The sequence below is a fragment of the Delphinapterus leucas genome, chromosome 7 (assembly GCF_059928025.1).
Source record: "Delphinapterus leucas isolate spDelLeu-1000000601 "Yukka" chromosome 7, BTC_Dleu_Yukka2, whole genome shotgun sequence".
Taxonomy (NCBI): Eukaryota; Metazoa; Chordata; class Mammalia; order Artiodactyla; family Monodontidae; genus Delphinapterus; species Delphinapterus leucas.
This window is the reverse complement of record NC_143135.1, coordinates 91,461,152-91,481,987: the sequence shown is the minus strand read 5'-3', so window position 1 is coordinate 91,481,987 and position 20,836 is coordinate 91,461,152.

Sequence of the window (20,836 nt, the reverse complement as noted above, 5' to 3'; positions counted from 1 at the left end):
GTTAGGTTGTTTATTCAAGATATTTCCTGTTTTTAAAGGTAGGATTGTATTGCTATAATCGTCCCTCTTAGAACTACTTTTGCTGCATCCCATAGATTTTGGGTTGTCGTGTCTCCATTTTCATTTGTTTCTAGGTATTTTTTGATTTCCTCTTTGATTTCTTCAGTGATCACTTCGTTATTAAGTAGTGTATTGTTTAGCCTCCATGTGTTTGTATTTTTTACATATCTTTTCCTGTAATTGATATCTAGTCTCATAGCGTTGTGATTGGAAAAGATACTTGAAACAATTTCAATTTTCTTAAATTTACCAAGGTTTGACTTGTGACCCAAGATATGATCTATCCTGGAGAATGTTCCATGAGCACTTGAGAAAAATGTGTATTCTGTTGTTTTTGGATGGAATGTCCTATAAATATCAATTAAGTCCATCTTGTTTAATGTATCATTTAAAGCTTGTGTTTCCTTATTTATTTTCATTTTGGATAATCTGTCCATTGGTGAAAATGGGGTGTTAAAGTCCCCTACTATGAATGTGTTACTGTCAATTTCCCCTTTTATGGCTGTTAGTATTTGCCTTATGTATTGAGGTGCTCCTCTGTTGGGTGCATAAATATTTACAATTGTTATATCTTCTTCTTGGATCGATCCCTTGATCATTATGTAGTGCCATTCTTTGTCTCTTCTAATAGTCTTTATTTTAAAGTCTATTTTGTCTCATATGAGAATTGCTACTCCAGCTTTCTTTTGGTTTCCATTTGCATGAAATATCTTTTTCTATCCCCTTACTTTCAGTCTGTATGTGTCTCTAGGTCTGAAGTGGGTCTCTTGTAGGCAGCAAATATATGGGTCTTGTTTTTGTATCCATTCAGCCAATCTGTGTCTTTTGGTGGGAGCATTTAGTCCATTTACATTTAAGGTAATTATCGATATGTATGTTCCTATTCCCATTTTCTTAATTGTTTTGGGTTCATTCTTGGAGGTCTTTTCCTTCTCTTGTGTTTCTTGCCTAGAGAAGTTCCTTTAGCAGTTGTTGTAGAGCTGGTTTGGTGGTGCTGAACTCTCTCAGCTTTTGCTTGTCTGTAAAGGTTTTAATTTCTCCATCAAATCTGAATGAGATCCTTGCTGGGTAGAGTAATCTTGGTTGCAGGTTTTTCTCCTTCATCACTTTAAATACGTCCTGCCAGTTCCTTCTGGCTTGCAGAGTTTCTGCTGAAAGATCAGCTGTTAACCTTATGGGGATTCCCTTGTGTGTTATCTGTTGTTTTTCCCTGGCTGCTTTTAATATGCTTTCTTTGTATTTAATTTTTGACAGTTTGATTAATATGTGTCTTGGCATGTTTCTCCTTGGATTTATCCTGTATGGGACTCTCTGTGCTTCCTGGACTTGATTAACTATTTCCTTTCCCATATTAGGGAAGTTTTCAACTATAATCTCTTCAAATATTTTCTCAGTCCTTTTCTTTTTCTCTTCTTCTTCTGGAACCCCTATAATTCAAATGTTGGTGCGTTTAATGTTGTCCCAGAGGTCTCTGAGACTGTCCTCAGTTCTTTTCATTCTTTTTTCTTTATTCTGCTCTGCAGTAGTTATTTCCACTATTTTATCTTCCAGGTCACTTATCCATTCTTCTGCCTCAGTTATTCTGCTATTGATCCCATATAGAGTATTTTTTATTTCATTTATTGTGTTGTTCATCACTGTTTGTTTCATCTTTAGTTCTTCTAGGTCCTTGTTAAATGTTTCTTGCATTTTGTCCATTCTATTTCCAAGATTTTGGATCATCTTTACTATCATTATTCTGAATTCTTTTTCAGGTAGACTGCCTATTTCCTCTTCATTTGTTAGGTCTGGTGGGTTTTTATCTTGCTCCTTCATCTGCTGTGTGTTTTTCTGCCTTTTCATTTTGCTTATCTTGCTGTGTTTGGGGTCTCCTTTTTGCACGCTGCAGGTTCATAGTTCCCGTTGTTTTTGATGTCTGTCCCCAGTGGCTAAGGTTGGTTCAGCGGGTTGTGTAGGCTTCCTGGTGGAGGGTACTAGCGCCTGTGTTCTGGTGGATGAGGCTGGATCTTGTCTTTCTGGTGGGCAGGTCCACGTCTGGTGGTGTGTTTGGGGGTGTCTGTGGACTTACTATGATTTTAGGCAGCCTTTCTAATAATGGGTGCGTTTGTGTTCCTGTCTTGCTAGTTGTTTGGCATAGGATGTCCAGCACTGTAGCTTGCTGGTCGTTGAGTGAAGGTGGGTGCTGGTGTTGAGGTGGAGATCTCTGGGAGATTTTCGCCATTTAATATTATGAGGAGCTGGGAGGTCTCTTGTGGACCAGTGTCCTGAAGTTGGCTCTCCTACCTCAGAGGCACAGCACTGACTCCTGGCTGCAGCACCGAGAGCCTTTCATCCACACAGCTCAGAATAAAAGGGAGAAAAAGTAGAAAGAAAGAATTAGTAGAAGTAGAAAGAAAGAAAGAAGGAAAGAAAGAAGTGAGGGAGGGAGAGCCTAAGGAAGGAAGGAAGGAGGGAAAGAAGGAAAAAAAGAAAGAAGGAAAGAAAGAAGATAAAGTAAAATAAAATGAAGTAAGAAAATATAGTAAAGTTATTAAAATAAAAAATTATTATTAAGAAAAAATTTTTTAAAAAAAACAACAGACGAATAGAACCCTAGGACAAATGGTTGAAGCAAAGCTATACAGACAACATCTCACACAGAAGCATACACTCACAAAAAGAGGAAATGTGGAAAAAATCATAAATCTTGCTCTCAAAGTCCACCTCCTCAATTTGGGATGATTCGTAGTCTAAAGGAGGGAAGGAAGGAAAGAAAGAAAGACGATAAAATAAAATAAAATAAAGTTATTAAATTAAAAAATAATTATTAAGAAAAAAAATTAAAACAACAACAAAAAAAGGAAGGATAGAACCCTAGGACAAATGGTGGAAGCAAAGCTATACAGACAACATCTCACACAGAAGCATACACATACACACTCACAAAAAGAGGAAAAGTGGAAAAAATCATAAATCTTGCTCTCAAAGTCCACCTGCTCAATTTGGGATGATTCATTGTCTATTCATGTATTCCACAGATGCAGGGTACATCAAGTTGATTGTGGAGATTTAATCTGCTGCTTCTGAGGCTGCTGGGAGAGATTTCCCTCTCTCTACTTTGTTCTCACAGCTCCCAGGGGCTCAGCTTTGGATTTGGCCCCGCCTCTGTGTGTAGGTCGCCGGAGGGCGTCTGTTCTTGGCTCAGACAGGATGGGATTAAAGGAGCCGCTGATTCGGGGGCTCCGGCTCACTCAGGCCGGCGGGAGGGAGGGGCACGGAGTGCGGGGCGAGCCTACGGCGGCAGAGGCTGGCATTACATTGCACCAGCCTGAGGCGCGCCGTGCCTTCTCCCGGGGAAGTTGTCCCTGGATCCTGGGACCCTGGCAGTGGTGGGCTGGACAGGCTCCCCGGAAGTGGGGTGTGGATAGTAACCTGTGGTCGCGCACAGGCTTCTTGGTGGCGGCAGCAGCAGCCTTAGCGTCTCATGCCTGTCTCTGGGGTCCGCACTTTTAGCCACGGCTCAAGCCCGTCTCTGGAGCTCCTTTAAGCAGCGCTCTTAATCCCCTCTCCTCGCGCACCAGGAAACAAAGAGGGAAGAAAAAGTCTCTTGCCTCTTCGGCAGGTGCAGACTTTTCCCCGGACTCCCTCCTGGCCAGCAGTGGTGCATTAACCCCGCAGGCTGTGTTCACGCCCCCATCCCCAGTCCTCTCCCTGCGCTCCAACGGAAGCCCGAGCCTCAGCTCCCAGCCCTGCCAGCCCCAGCGGGTGAGTAGACAAGCCTATCGGTCTGGTGAGTGCCCGTCGGCCCTGATCCTCTGTGCGGGAATCTCTCCTCTTTGCCCTCCGCACCCCTGTTGCTGTGCTCTCCTCCGCGGCTCCAAAGCTTTCCCCCTCCACCACCCCCGAAGCTTTACCCCTCCACCACCCGCAGTCTCTGCCCGTGAAGGGGCTTCCTAGTGTGTGGAAACCTTTCCTCCTTCACAGCTCCCTCCCACTGGTGCAGGTCCTGTCCCTATTCTTTTGTCTCTGTTTTTTTCTTTTTTCTTTTGCCCTACCCAGCTACGTGGTGGGTTTCTTGCCTTTTGGGAGGTCTGAGGTCTTCTGCCAGCGTTCAGTAGGTCTTGCGTAGGAGTTGTTCTACATGTAGATGTATTTCTGGTGTATCAAATTGCCATGGGAAGGAGTGTAAGTTCCTGGCTCCAGAGTCCGTCAGTATTGGCAGTGGTCAGAATACAAATGGATAACAAACCTTCTGAGGTCCAGCCCAGTTCCAGTTCCATTCCAACCTACAGAAAGATGGAGGTTGTTGCTGTCCTAACAACACCCTAATAACTTTTCCTTATTGTTGTTGTAATTAACCTTCAGTGCACCACAGGCTTCAAATTGTTGGTTGCCCTGTGCCTCCGCTGGGGGTTGAGAAGCAGGAGGGTCTTTCCTCAGTGTTTCTGCTTCCCCCTCCACTCTCAGCCAGCTCTGAGGCCAATGTCACGGTGCTTTCCCTCCACAGATTGCAGACTGCTGCTGTGCCATTGTTCCTGGGTACTAGGCCTGGGGTGGGGGCAGGAGAGAGTGTTTTCCCGGTCCAGCCTGTCTTAGGCAGGTCCTCTGTGCCTGGATCTTTGAGAAAGCTTTTTTCAGAGTTCCCGCTCCTCCTTCCCATAGCAACCACAGTCTGCCTTGTATCCAAAGTTGGTCTTGGTGGGAGTTTCCTGCCCTATTCATGGTGGTAGCAGACCTCTACCTACTGTCAGTATAAATCCTGGGTCCATGATGGCTTCCTGTCCCTTTCCTAGAAGTAGGGGTCTTATTCTCCTACCTCCTGTCTTTGCAGGATTGGATCTTTGCTTGTGTCCTGGGAATGAGAAAGTTACCTGTCCTACTCTCAAGGCAGGACATGTTGAATTTCTAATCTTCCTTCCTTAGCAACGGAGTTTTGCCTGGGCCCTGAGACCAGTTTGCAGCTTCTCCTCAAGTGATTGAAGGCTTTTGCTGAAGAGCCTTGGAAAGTCTGCAGGGCTTTATGCTTATCCCTTAGCAGCTGCCAATCCCTTCCTTCATGCCTGCACCAAGTAGGGGTACTCTCCTGCCCTGCCCCCAGTCTTCCTCCTGAGCACCAGTGAAGAGCCATGCAGAAGAGCTGATGGGTGACTCTTCCTACTCTTTTCTGGAATGCCCCACCAGCACATAAACCCACACTTGGCCTTTAACAATTCATTTACATTTTTGCTGGTTTCTTCTTTTCTTTTTCTGTTGCTCTCTTTTTCCCATGCTCTGCCAAAGATGAAAGGGATTGTGTATCTCATCTCGTCTTGAAGGAGATTGTCCCTCCTTGGAATTTGGGTCATGTGGTTTCTTGCTACTTGAGTTCTCTGAGGTACTCAAGAAAGTTACACTTTTGTAGAGTATCTGGCTTTTTCCCATTGTGAGGGTAAGAGTGTATTTTTTGCAGCTTATTACATTTTCTGTAGTCACAGAAGTCTTAGTTGACTTTTATAAATATTACTTTATTGAGGCGTAAAAATATTACATATCATATAATTCACTCATTTCAAGTGTACAGTTGAACCTTCTTTCCAAATGCACACACACACCCACCACCACGCCTCAACTGCTGTAACTGAGAGGAGTGTCGTAACCCTCAGGAGTGTGTTAGAACAGGGACAGTGGTTGGTAAACATTAACCCAGAGGCAAAAGAACATTCCAGGTGTTTTGTGCACCTGGATTTGTCCCTCCCTTGGGATCCTATAATTGTTTCCTCCTAGCTGCTTCCCTGCCTCCAGACCTCCTCCATTTCATCCTATTTTGTGTTTCATGACTGTGTGCAACCATCACCATAAATCAGTTTTGGAACATGTTCATCACCCCAAGATGATACTTCATGCCGATTTACTCTTAATCCCAATTCTTGTCTCATCTTCATCACAACCCCAAGCAACCACGGATCTAGTTTCTGTCTCTACAACCTTCTCTTTTCTGGACATTTCAAATTTCGTATTGCAAATGGAATCATGAAATATGTGGTCTCTTGAATCCGAGTCTTTCATTGAGCATAATAGTTTTGAGGTTCATCCAAATCCTGGCATGTATTAGCAGTTCATTCCTTTTTATTGCTGAATTCTATTTCAGTGTATACTTATACATAATTTTGTCTGTACCATATTCACCAGTTAAAAGACATGTAGGCTGTCTCCAATTTGGAAGCCATTATGAATAATGCTGCTATGAATATTTATGTGCAAATCTCTGTGTAGTTCATTGAATTTTTAGCTGTACCTCTGTTTTATCATTAGTGGTGCTCAACTCTAGCAAGCTATGGTCTACAGTCCCAAAATGGTCCACAGCTTGTTTTCCTAAATAAAATTTTATTGGAGCACAGCCCTTCATAGGCTTACATGTGGTCTGTGGTCGTTTTCACATTGCACTACAACAGCAGAGTTGAGTACTTGTGACAGAGACACTCTGGCCTACGAAGCCTTAAATATTTACCACCTGGTCCTCTGTAGAAAAAAATCACTCCCCCTGCTCTAGAGTTTATAATGTGCATCTTTAACTTATGATAGTCTATTTTAAAATAATATACTATTCTGCAATTAATGTAGCAACCATACAACAGTATAATTCTACTTACTTCCTGCTACCCTTTGTACTCTTGTTATCATACAGTTTTATTTCTATTTCTGCTACAAACTCAGCAGTGTATAATAGATATACATCCTATAGGTTATGTTTCTCTGGAGAATCCTGACTAATACATCTTGTATGTCATGTGTCTTTTTTCTTGGGCTCCTTATAAGATTTCTCATCTTTGATTCTCAACAGTTTGACTAAGATATGCGTAGTTGAGGAAGTCTGTTGCTCTAGGGGTCCATTGAGCTTTTTATATCTGATATCTTTCCTCAGTTTGGGAAAATGCTAAGCCATTATCTCTTCAGATATATCTACTGCTCCATTATCTCTCCCTTCTCCTTTTAGGTCTCTAATTACTTATATATTGGGCCAGATGATATTGCCCCACATATCGTAGATATTCTGTTACTGGGTTTTTGCCTTTTTTCTTTTGGTTCTTCATTTTGTATAATTGCTATTGGCCTGTCTCCAAGTTTATTGTTGCTTTCTTCTTCTGAGTCCAGCACGTCATAATTCGAATGAATTTTTCAGTTCTGCATTATTTTTTTTTCATTTTTAACATTTTCATCTATAAGTTCCATCAAAATAACTGTTTGGGACTTTTTTATAATTTTGACCTCTCTGCTGAAATTCCCCCATCTATTTACATTGACCAATGTTTCTACTAGAGCCTTTAATATGTTTGCCACAGTTATATTAAAGTCTCTGTCTAATAATTCCAACAACAGGACTATCTTTGAGTCTTCCATATGTGACTTGTAATTTTTTGACTCTGTGTCAAGACATTCTGTATAAACAAATAGTAGATATTGAAGGAAATAATACCCCCCCACCAAAGGGCGTGCTACTTCTTTCAAGGTACTGGAATGCAGGATTGAGTCAATTTAATCTCTCATTGAGCTGTGTCTGGGCTTTGTTACAGTTTTAGCTTGATTCAGTTCATCACTGGCTTTAAAAGTTTTGAAGGCAGATTTGCAGCAACATGGATAGACCTGGAGATTATCATACTGAGTGAAGTAAGTCAGACAGAGAAAGACAAATATCATATGATATCGCTTATATGTGGACTCTAAAAAAAAAAAAAAACAAATGAACTTATTTACAAAACAGAAACAGACTCACAGATTTAGAGAACGAACTTATGGTTACCGGGAGGAAGGGTAGGGGGAAGGGATAGATTGGGAGTTTGGGATTGACATGTACACACAGCTATATTTAAAATAGATAACCAACAAGGACCTACTGTATAGCACAGGGAACGCTACTGATATTCTGTAATAACCTAAATGGGAAAAGAATTTGAAAAAGAATAGATACATGTATCAATATATGTATAACTGAATCACTTCGCTTACACCTGAAACAACACAACATTGTTAATCAACTACGCTCCAATATAAAATAAAAACTTAAAAAATATTTTGAAGGCAGAATCAGAGTACAGCTTGAGTCTGATCATACACAAGACTCCACAGATCCTTTTAGGCTTAAGAGGCTAACCATCAGCTTTCCAATTCATAATGGTAGCTTCTTTGGGTCTCTGGGGATTCTTATTTGTTCTCCAGTCTCACTTCTAAATTATTGCACCTCAGTAGATTCCTTTACGTCCAGCTTCCTTGTCTCTAACCTTTGGAGAATGCTGCAGTACATTAGCTGAATGCAGCCCAAAGTGCTTTGGAGAGATTTCTCTTAGTTCTCCCCTGTTTTCTCGCCTTTAGCAGGCCACTGCAATAAGCTTGGTGAAAGCTTGGATTGCTTCAGAGTCATGGGACAGCTCTCCTACCCTGTCCCCAGCATCAGCAGGCCACTGCCTTTCACTTGTGAAAGAACTGCTTGTTTCAAGAGGATTCTCTTAGCCTTGCTCTCAAACCTCAAGTGTAATGTAAGTAAGTGTGGTAAGAGCAGATATCCTTGCCTTGCTCCTGACCTTAGAGAGAATGCATTCTGTCTTGCTCCATTAAGTATGATGTTAATATTGCTTAGTATAGATGACAACAAACTTTCTACATGTCCAAATTTGTAACATACATCTAAACAGAACTGAGGAGGAAATTTACTTAGGATACATTTAATAAAACAAGAAAGTTTTTTTTTAACATCTTTATTGGAGTATAATTGCTTTACAATGGTGTGCTAGTTTCTGCTTTATAACAAAGTGAATCAGTTATACATATACATATGTTCCCATATCTCTTCCCTCTTGCGCCTCCCTCCCACCCTCCCTACCCCACCCCTCTAGGTGGTCACAAACCACCTAGCTGATCTCCCTGTGCTATGCGGCTGCTTCCCACTAGCTATCTACTTTATGTTTGGTAGTGTATATATGTCCATGCCACTCTCTCGCTTTGTCACAGCTTACCCTTCCCCCTCCCCATATCCTCAAGTCCATGCTCTAGTAGGTCTGTGTCTTTATTCCTGTCTTACCCTTAGGTTCTTCATGATCTTTTTCTTTTTTTCTTAGATTCCATATATATGTGTTAGCATATGGAATTTTTTTTCTCTTTCTGACATACTTCACTCTGTATGACAGACTCTAGGTCCATCCACCTCACTACAAATAACTTAATTTCGTTTCTTTTTATGGCTCAGTAATATTCCATTGTATATATGTGCCACATCTTCTTTATCCATTCATCTGTTGATGGACACTTAGATTGCTTCCATGTCCTGGCTATTGTAAATAGAGCTGCAATGAACATTTTGGTACATGACTCTTTTTGAATTATGGTTTTCTCAGGGTATATGCCCAGTAGTGGGATTGCTGGGTCGTATGGTAGTTCTATTTGTAGTTTTTTAAGGAACCTCCATACTATTCTCCATAGTGGCTGTATCAATTTACATTCCCACCAACAGTGCAAGAGGGTTCCCTTTTCTCCACACCCTCTCCAGCATTTATTGTTTCTAGATTTTTTGATGATGGCCATTCTGAGTGGTGTGAGATGATATCTCATTGTAGTTTTGATTTGCATTTCTCTAATGATTAATGATTTTGAGCATTCTTTCATGTGTTTGTTGGCAATCTGTATATCTTCTTTGGAGAAATGTCCATTTAGGTCTTCTGCCCATTTTTGGATTGGGTTGTTTATTTTTTTTGATATTGAGCTGCATGAGCGGCTTGTAAATTTTGGAGATTAATCCTTTGTCAGTTGTTTCATTTGCAAATATTTTCTCCCATTCTGAGGGTTGTCTTTTGGTCTTGTTTATGGTTTCCTTTGCTGTGCAAAAGCTTTGAAGTTTCATTAGGTCCCATTTGTTTATTTTTGGTTTTATTTCCATTTCTCTAGGAGGTGGGTCAAAAAGGATCTTGCTGTGATTTATGTCATAGAGTGTTCTGCCTATGTTTTCCTCTAAGAGTTTTATAGTTTCTGGCCTTACAGTTAGGTATTTAATCCACTTTGAGTCTTCCAGTCCAAGAACATGGTATATCTCTCCATCTGTTTGTGTCATTTTTTATTTCTTTCATCAGTGTTTTATAGTTTTCTGAGTACAAGTCTTTTGCCTCCTTAGGTAGGTTTATTCTTAGGTATTTTACCCCTTTTATTGTAATGCTAAATGAGATTATTTCCTTAATTTCTCTTTCTGATTTTTCATTGTTAGTGTATAGGAATGCCAGAGATTTCTGTGCATTACTTTTATATTCTGCAACTTTACCAAATTCACTGCTTAGTTCTAGTAGTTGTTTATTGGCACCTTTAGGATTTTCTATGTATAGTATTATGTCATCTGCAAACAGTGACAGTTTTACTTCTTCTTTTCCAATTTGTTTTATTTCTTTTTCTTCTCTGATTACAGTGGCCAGGACTTCCAAAACTATGTTGAATAATAGTGGTGAGCATGCACATCCTTGTCTTGTTCCTGATCTTAGAGGAAATGCTTTCAGTTTTTCCCCATTGAGTATGATGCTTGCTGTGGGTTTGTCATATATGGCCTTTATTATGCTGAGGTAGATTCCCTCTATGCCCATATTCTGGAAAGTTTTCATCATAAATGGGTGTTGAATTTTGTCAGAATCTTTTTCTCCATCTATTAAGTGATCATATGGTTTTTACTCCTTAATTTGCTAACATGGTGTATTACATTGATTGAACTGCGCACATTGAAGAATCCTTGCATTCCTGGGTTAAATCCCACTTGATCATGGTATATGATCCTTTTAATGTGTTGTTGGATTCTGTTTGCTAGTTTTGTATTCAGGATTTTTTCATCTATGTTCATCAGTGATATTGGTCTGTAATTTTCTTTTTTGTGGGATATCTTTGTCTGGTTTTGGTGTCAGGGTGATGGTGGCTTCATAGAACAAATTTGGGAGTGTTCCTCCCTCTGCAGTTTTTTGGAAGAGTTTGAGAAGGATGGGTATTAGCTCTTCTCTAAATGTTTGATAGAATTCACCTGTGAAGCTATCTGGTCCTGGACTTTTGTTTGTTGGAAGATTTTTAATTACTGTTTCAAATTCATTACTTGTGATAGGTCTGTTTATATTTTCTAATTCTTCCTGGTTCAGTCTTGGAAAATTGTACCTTTCCAAGGATTTGTCCATTTCTTCGTGGTTGTCCATTTTATGGGCATATAGTTGTTTGTAGTAGTCTCATAACCCTTTGTATTTCTGCAGTGTGAGCTGTGATTTCTCCTTTTTCATTTCTAATTTTATTGATTTGCATCCTCTCCCTTTTTTTCTTGATTAGCCTGGCTAAAGGTTTATCAATTTTGTTTATCTTCTCAAAGAACCAACTTTTTGTTTTATTGATCTTTGCTATTGTTTTCTTTTTTCTATTTCATTTATTTCTACTCTGATCTTTATGATTTCTTTCCTTCTACTCACTTTGGCTTTTCTTTGTTCTTCTTTCTCTAGTTGTTTTAGGTGTACGGTTAGATTGTTTATTTGAGATTTTTCTTGTGTCTTGAGGTGAGACTGAATTGCTGTAAAATTCCCTCTTAGCACTGTTTTTGTTGAATCGCATAGGTTTGGGGTCATTGTGTTTTCATTTTCATTTGTTTCTATGTATTTTTTTATTTCTTCTTTGATTTCTCCAGTGATCTCTAGGTTATTTAGTAGCACACTGTTTAGTCTCCTTGTAGTTGTGTTTTATACAGTTTTTTTCCTGTAATTGATTTCCAGTCTCATAGTGTTGTGGTCAGAAAAGATGCTTGATACGATTTCAATTTTCTTACGTTTTCTGAGGCTTGATTTTTGACCCAAGATGTGATCTATCCTGGAGAATGTTCCATGTGCACTTGAGAAGAAAGTGTAATCTGCTGTTTTTGGATGGAATGTCCTATAAATATCAATTAAATCTATCTGGTCTATTGTGTCATCTAAAGCTTGTGTTTCCTCATTAATTTTCTGTCTGAATGATCTGTCCATTGTTGTAAGTGAGGTGTTAAAGTCCCCTACTAATATTGTGTTACACTCAATTTCCTCTTTTATGGCTGTTAGCATTCGCTTTATGTATTAAGGTACTACTATGTTGAGTGGATATATATTTATAATTGTTATATCTTCTTCTTGGATTGATTCCTTGATCATTAGGTAGTGTCCTTCCTTGTCTTTTGTACATTCTTTATTTTAAACTCTATTTTATCTGATATGAGTATTGCTACTCCAGCTTTCTTTTTTTTTTTTTTTTTTTTGCGGTACACAGGCCTCTCACTGTTGTGGTCCCTCCTGCTGCGGAGCACAGGCTCCAGACGTGCAGGCTCAGCGGCCATGGCTCACGGGCCTAGCCGCTCTGCGGCATGAGGGATCCTCCTGGACTGGGGCACGATCCCATGTCCCCTGCATCGGCAGGTGGACTCTCAACCACTGCGCCACCAGGGAAGCCCTCCAGCTTTCTTTTGATTTCCATTTGCATGGAATATCTTTTTCCATCCCCTCACTTTCAGTCTGTATGTGTCCCTAGGTCTGAAGTGGGTCTCTTGTAGACTTCATATATATGGGTCTTGTTTTTGTATCCATTCATCTAGCCTGTGTCTTTTGTTTGGAGCATTTAATCCATTTACATTTAAGGTAATTATCGATATGTATGTTCCTATTAACATTTTCTTGATTGTTTTCGGTTTGTTATTGTAGGTCTTTTCCTTCTCTTGTGTTTCCTGCCTAGAGAAGTCCCTTTAGCATTTGTTGTAAAGCTGGTTTTGTGGTGCTGAATTCTCTTAGCTTTTGCTCTCTGTAAAGGTTTAAATTTCTCTCCATCAAATCTGAATGAGATCCTTGCTGGGTAGAGTAATTTTGGTTGTAGGTTTTTCTCTTTCATCACTTTAAGTATATCCTGCCACTCCTTTCTGGCTTGCAGAGTTTCTGCTGAAAAATCAGCTGATAACCTTATAGAGATTCCTTTGTATGTTATTTTTTGCTTTTCCCTTGCTGCTTTTTATATTTTTTCTTTGAATTTAATTTTTGTTAGTTTGATTAATATGTGTCTTGGTGTGTTTCTCCTAGGGTTTATCCTGTAAGGGACTCTGTGAGCTTCCTGGACTTGGTTGACTATTTCCTTTCCCATGTTAAGGAAGTTTTCCACCATAATCTCTTCAAATATTTTCTCAGACCCTTTCTTTTTCTCTTCTTCTTCTGGGACCCCTATAATTCAAATGTTGGCACATTTAATGTTGTCCCAGAAGTCTCTGAGATTGTCTTCAATTCTTTTCATTCTTTTTTCTTTATTCTGCTCCTCAGCAGTTATTTCCACCATGCTGTCTTCCAGCTCACTTATTCATTCTTCTGCCTCAGTTATTCTGTTATTGATTCCTTCTAGTGTATTTTTCATTTCAGTTATTGTGTTGTTCATATCTGTTTGTTTGTTCTTAAATTCTTCTAGATCTTTGTTAAACATTTCTTGTATTTTCTCAATCCATGCCTCCATTCTATTTCCGATATTCTGAATCATCTTTACTATCGTTACTCTGAATTCTTTTTCAGATTTGTTGCCTATTTCCTCTTCATTTATTTGGTCTTGTAGGTTTTTACCTTGCTCCTTCATCTGTGACATATTTTTTGTCATCTCATTTTTTTGATGAGTGGCATTGTGTTCTTGTCTTACTGGTTGTTTGGCCTGAGGCTTCCAGCACTGGAGTTTGTAGGTTATTGGGTAGAGCTCGGTTTTGGTGCCAAGATGTGGATCTCTGGGAAACCTCACTCCATGGAATATTCCCTGGGGTCTGAGGTTCTCTGTTAGTCCAGTGGTTCAGACTCTGAGCTCCCACCGCAGGAGCTCTGGCCTGACCCCCAGCTCGTGAACCAAGATCCCACAAGCCTCACAGTGCAGGAAAAAAAAAAGAAAAGAAAGAAAGGAGCAGAACAATAACAAATAAAATAAGGTTGGAAAACTAACAGATATGTTAGAAAGAATTTAAAAATTAAAATATAGATGAAACAACAACCAGAAGGTAAAACAGAACTACAATAGTAAAAAAGAGGAGAAAAAAAAAAGCCGGAAAAGGCCTTGGCTCTGGGGGGTGTGGCTTAGGCAGGGGTGGGGTTTAGGAGGTTGGTGGGGCCTATGCTTAGGACCCACTGGGCAGAAGAGGCCCTGGGGGAGGGCGGGTGCTTTGGCTTAATGCAGCAGGAGGGGCCCAGGAGTGTCTCTGGACTTAGAGGTCAGAGGACCAGGTCCAGGACCCCAGCAGGCTCACTGGGCCTGAGTGGGTGGGGGAAATGCTAGGTGCATTCCGCCCTGTTGCTCCAATCCTGGAGGGCCTCTCCCCATTGGCCTCTCTTCTTCTTCCTCCCCCCTCCCTCCTATGCCTCTAGGAGCCATGTGGCCAGAGGTGGCCCCAGAAGGCAGGGGACCAGACCCAGAAGCCCAACAGGCTTCCCTAGGAGGAGTGGGTGGAGGAAACACCCTCTGCATCTCCCCTGGTCTTCCAATCCCAGAGGGCCCCTCCCTGTCTGCCTCTACTCCTCTTCCCCCCTCCTCCCTCCCTCCCTCCTATGCCCCTAGGACCCCCAGAGCTGGAGGGGGCCTCAGAGAACACAGAACCAGGCTCAGGAGCCCAGCAGGCTTCCCAGGGCCCGAGTGGGTGGGGGAAATGCCCACTGCACCTTCCCTGATCTTCTGGCCCTGGAGGGTCACCCCCCACCATCTGCCTCTCTTCCTCTTCCCCCCTCCTCCCTCCCTCCCATGCCCCTAAGACCCACAAGGCCAGAGGGGGCCCCGGAGAATGAAGTACGAGGCCAGGTCCCAGCAGGTTCCCAGGCCGAGTGGGCAGGGGAAACACCTGCCACACCTCCCCTGATCCTCTGATCCTGGAGGGACCCTCCTGGTCCACCTCTCCTCTTCTCCCCCCACCTCCCTCCTACACCCCTAGGACCAACATGGCCCAGAGGGGGCCATGGAGGACAGGGGATCCGGCCCGGGAGCCCAACACGTTTCCTGGGGCTGAGTGAGTGGGAGAAACACCTGCCCTGCCTCCCCTGATCCTCTGAGCCCCTAAGGGTCCCTCCAAGCATGGGAACCACTCCCCCCTCCCAGCCACCCCTCAGGGGCACCAGTCCCGTCCGGCTTCCACTTCTCCTCCCTGCTCACCCACCCCCCGCATCCTACCCAGTTGCTCACAGGTTCCTCCCATCTCCTTGGGCATCAAGTTCCCCTACCAGTGTCCAGCAGGCACCCTAGTTGTAGGGAGACTCAAACTCCGTGTCTTCCCACACTGCCATCTTGACTCCAACCTCCAATACCAGACTATCTTAATTACAATTGCTTTTTAATAAAATGTTATCTGGTAGGATAGGCCGTTCATTTTAAGCTTCTTCTACAGGTTTGGTTTCCTACTTTTGGCTTGTTGCTCTTCCATATAATAATTAGTCATCATATAGAGGTCTGATAGAATTTGGGGGAGAATTGCAATCCACATGATATTAAACTTTCTTATTCATAAACATGACATACCATTTCATTTATTCAGGTCTTCTTTTATGTCCTTCAGTGTTTCACAGTGTTGCCCATAAAAATGTTTTATATCCTGTTTTAATTTTAGATGTTACTGCAAATAGAAGTTTTTACTATTATATTTTTAATTGGTCATTATTACTGCTTAGAATACAATTGATTTTATATGTTGATTAGTTTCCTAGGGCTGCCATAACAAAGTACGATAAACTGTGTGGCTGAAACCACATAAATTTATTCTCTCACAGTTTGGGAGGCTAGAATCTGAAATCAAGGTGTCAGTAAGATGACGCTCCCTCTGAAGGCTCTAGGGAAGAATCCTTGCTCACCTGCCTCAGCTTCTAGTGGCCCCAGGCATTTCTTGGCTTCTGGCAACAGACTCCAATCTCTGCCTCCATCTCCACATGACCTCTTTCGCTCTGTGTCCTCTTTTCTTTTTACAAGGACACCAGTCATTGAACTTCAGGCCTAACCTAAATTGAGAATGATTCCATCTTGAGATCCTTAACTAATTACATCTGCAAGGACCCTATTTCTAAATAAGGTCACAATCTGAGATTCCAGGTGGACATGAATTTGGGGTGGACACTATTCAACTCACAATCTTATATCAAACAACTTGACCAAATTTTCTTATTATTTCTAATAGTTTGTAGATTATCATATCTTTTATGTCATCTTCAAACAGACAATTTTCTCATTTTCTGTCTCTTCTGTCATTCCTTTTTTTTCCCCCTTAGGTCTTCTTACTTTTGCTACAACTCCATGAAAATATTGAACAAAAGTTGTAATGACAAGCAACTTTAATTTGTTACTAACCTGAGTATGAATTCTTCTAAAATTTCACAGGTAAGTGTAATGTAATATTTGATGTAGGGCTTTAATAAACATCCTGTATTATACTAATCCAGTTTCCTTCAATTCCTAGTTTTCTAAGAGGTTGTTTTTACATTGTTGTGTTTTCAAATTATGAATGAGTGTTGCATTTTATTGTCTTATTTTTCAGCATCAATTGAAATGATCACATTTCTTTTATCTAACTGTTAATGTAGTTGTCAGGGAGGAAAAATTGTTCTTCTATCCTCCTACATTCAACAGCTGGAGTCCTATACATATTGTCTTTTTCTCTTGATCAGATTTACTAGAAAGTTGCTCATTTTTAGTTTTGTTCTAAGAATTGGCTTTTTATTCTGTTAATCATTTCTATTGTTCCTCTGTTTTATCTCTTATTAGTATCTGCTCCTACATTTGTGAATTCCTTACTTCTACTTTCTTTGGGTTTACTATGCTGTTCTTTTTCTATTCTTGACTTGGACATCTAGCTCATTTAGTGTTAATTCTTATTGTTATTTAATAGCTGCATTTACAGTTATATATTTCCCCCTCAGTACGACTTGGTGGATTTCCACAACATTTGACATAAAGTACTTTCATTGCTATTCACTGTCAAATATTTTATGATTTCATTGTGCTTTACATATAAATGATGAATTTAAAAGTTGTTGAGAGTTCCCTTGTGACTCAGTATTTTTGATTTTCACACGTACTTGAAAATAATGTAGTGTCTCTGTTTGTTTCCTTGGTTTTTACCCTACCTTTCTGGGATTCTTATTAAATATGGATATTGACATTTTTATTTCTTTGATCCATATCTTTTAACTTGTCTTTCACATTCTTTCAACTCCTTCTTGATGATTTCTGGAGAGTTCCTCAACCTGATCTTCCAGGTTACTAATTTTATTTTTGTATACATTTTACTCTTGCACTCTACTATTATTTATTTTGGTTATTATATATTGTAGACCGAGACTCTTCCACTAGCTCTTCTTTATGACTGCTCATTTGTGCTTTACAGTCAAGCAATTGGTATCTCTTCTCTCTCTCAAATGATATTTATTATGCTTAATTCTAATTCTCGGTCTATGTGGCCCATTACTTTTCTCCTTTTTTATATAGTGATTGTGCTCTTCAGATGTCTCATTATTTTTTCCTGTGAGGTCACATTTCCCTGAAATTATTGGCTATCAATGGTAATGTCTTCCTAGGAGAACAGGCCAAATTCCAAGCCTTAGCTTGTGCCATTGGTAGTGAATTTGCAGGGGTTCTTAAAAGGATTCTTTAGTACTAAGAGCCTGTTTTGATCTGTCCTCAACAATTTTCCATTCTGTTACTCACACACCTAACCCTAAGTGACTTTTCTGTACCTCCACCCAAGTACAGTTTTCCCAAGAGTTGTCATCCTCTTATGATCTAGTCATCTAAACCAGAGGTTCTCAACCAAAGGAGGTATTTGGAAATGTGTGAGGGAAATTTGGAGGTTGCTCTATTGACATTGGGTTACTACAGGCATTTAGGGCAAGGGGCTGCGGTACTAAGCATGCCTTTTTATAACGCATAGAAAAATCCCACACAATGAAGTACTGTCCCAAACAGAATGACAGTAGTGCCCCCAGTAGTGATGGGGCAGAAGTTAAAGTTTAGGACTAGCTCATTCATTTGCACAAGTAGGTTTCTCCTCTGTACTCTCAGGGTCCCCTAGTGGTGCCTGATGCTGCTACACTGCCCCCAATCAGGTGCTCAGAGAGATGCTATTTCTCTGCCCTACGGTAGCAAGGTGGCAATCATTGTTCTAACCAGGGTATTATAAGGAGATTAAAAGGACTCAGAATGCTCGCCTCAATCTTTATCCTGCCCATGGCTTCCAGCTGTTTCCTTCCCTGGGTTTGCTTCCTCTCCCCAAACCCTCACCTCCATCAGGCACAACAGAACCCAGTTATTTTGGACTTCCTAGGGATATCTCACAGTTTTTATTAATGTCTCAAATACATCACCTCCTCTCACTTCTGTGGCATCTCCAGGGCTGGATCATGTGAGGGAATCAGCACCCTCTATTAGTATCCCATCCTGCTACCTCACAGGAACACTGATTATTAACAATATATGAAAAAAAAAGTACATGGAAAACTAATTTTGAAAAACGAGAGCAACAAAAGGAGATTCACCCCAGAAGATAATAAGATATTGTATCTTTATATTTGTATAAAGCCATGTTTTTAAAAAAAGCAAAATGAAACCCAAAAGAATAACATTTACAGAAAAATAGACCAAACAGGATTATAAAGCTCAGAAATATAGCAGGTATAGATGGCAACATGAAATGATAGAAGTGGCAGCACCAATCTGTGTGAACATGATAGTCTATTTGGTAAGTTATTTAGTAGATGATTTGGGGGGAAATGAACCATTTCATGGAGAAATATTTTCTCCACTTGAGAAAGCTTCTAAACTCTTTCTCTTGAAATAATTTTATAATTACAGAAAAGTTTCAAAAATAGTACAGAGAGCTCTCATATACCCTTCAGCCAGCTTCTCTCAATGATAACATCTTGTGTAACCATTGTGCAACGTTCAAAATCAAGAAATTAACATTGGTAGATTAGTAGCTAAACTACAGACTTTGCATGAATTTCACCAGTGTTTCCACGAATGCTCTTTCTCTGTTCCAGAACCCAATCTAAGGAAGCCACATTGCATTCAGTCATCGTGTCTCTTTAGTGTCTTCCTATCTCTGAAAGCTGCATAATTTGGCATTATTTTTCATGATCACTACACTTTTGAATAGTATTGTCAGTTTGTCAAATGTCCCTCAATTTTGTCCTATCTAATATTTTCTCATAATTAGATTGGGGTCATGCATTTTTCTCAAGAGTACCACAGAAGTGGTGTGCCCTTCTCGGTACAACATCATGAAAGGAGATACATCTTATTACTGCTGATATTAACCTTGACCACTTGTGTAAGCCGGTGTCCGCTGATTTTCTCCCTAAAGTTACTATTTTTCATTTTGAAATTAATAAATGTATTGGTGGAAAGATATTCTTGTTTCTCCTCAAACTTTCACCCAGTGGTTTTAGGATTCATCAGCAGATCTTGACCATTCCAACTATTCCTGCAGTGTTCTAATGCAGAGAAATGATGTACCTTGACAATGGATCGTTTATATTAGGAAATGGAATACTTTTCATTCTGAAATGTCTGTATTTAACTTGCTCCACTTCATTCATGTTTTTCATAATAAAAAAGGGGCATACACTTGCTTTACAATCATATAACTAAAAGCGTCTTGAGTAGTATAAGCGTTCCAGTCAAACCTGAAGGCCAAGACTTCTTGCAGAATTTTAAAATGAGTTCCTCTTCATTCTACCTTGGAGGTAAAGTCCCGGCCAGGCAAACCTGTTACTCAATGTTTGGTCAAAAACTGACTAGGTGGTCATATGTCCGTATTCTCTTGTTCAAGCTGTACAAATCCATCCAAGTTGTTCAGGAAACCAGACACATCACTGTCTGAACAAGCACATTCATTTACTTATCCACAAAAATCCCTGGACACGTGCTGCTAGGATAACTAAAATATCAAAGTCAAGGGCATTTGAAAAAGATGCTCACAGTTTTCCTGTGTCTCACTTTTTCAACTTTCTGGAAAATATGTTGTTTCCTGCTGCCAGTGAATAAAAATCTAATAACTTGTTTTTTGCAATATGTGTACTAGCTGGTTTCATGTAATTTGGCCAGTGTCTCACATTTTAGAATTGAATCCTGTCTGAGAATTTGGAGGGTGAGATAAAAGTCTTCCTCCCAGCCCCCCAACATGCTCCAGTGCCTCACAGAGATGGAAAGCACTGCTGAGGACCTAACTGAAAGAGCCTTTAGGACATGATGCAGCCCTGGTAGTGAGCTGGAAACAACCCCAGCAGCTGGCACAGGTTTTCGTTGTGCTCCACCAGGTAGTGCCTTTCTGCCTCTGCTTCTCCTACTTCTGCTGTGAACATCTAACAATTTCTACTCTCTGTGTTCTCTGCTTTGTGGATCCTGCTGCCTCGTGTCTTCTGCTATCTCATGCCTGCTGGCAGTACCTTGGAGTGGATAAAAATGCAGCTCTGGAGATCTGGCTTCATAGCCTGCCTCTTCCAGGTGCTGATTCTGTGAACTTAGTTAATGTTTAAACCTCCTGTGCCTCACTGTCCTCATCTGAAAATGGTGATGACCTCACAGTGTAGTTCTGAGGGTTAAGTGGGTTAGTGCATGAAAAGCACTAGAACAGTGCCTGGTAAGTCCTCGAATAAATGTTAGCTGTTGTTATTTGATCCGTGAGTCTCTTCCATCTACACCCACCAAGCTCTTCCTTCTCCACATGTATGTGTCTCTTTCACATTCCAGCAAATAGGAGATCTGAATGTAGGCAGTCACCATTGAAAGGGAGCATCCATATTTGGCAGGCATCTCATGC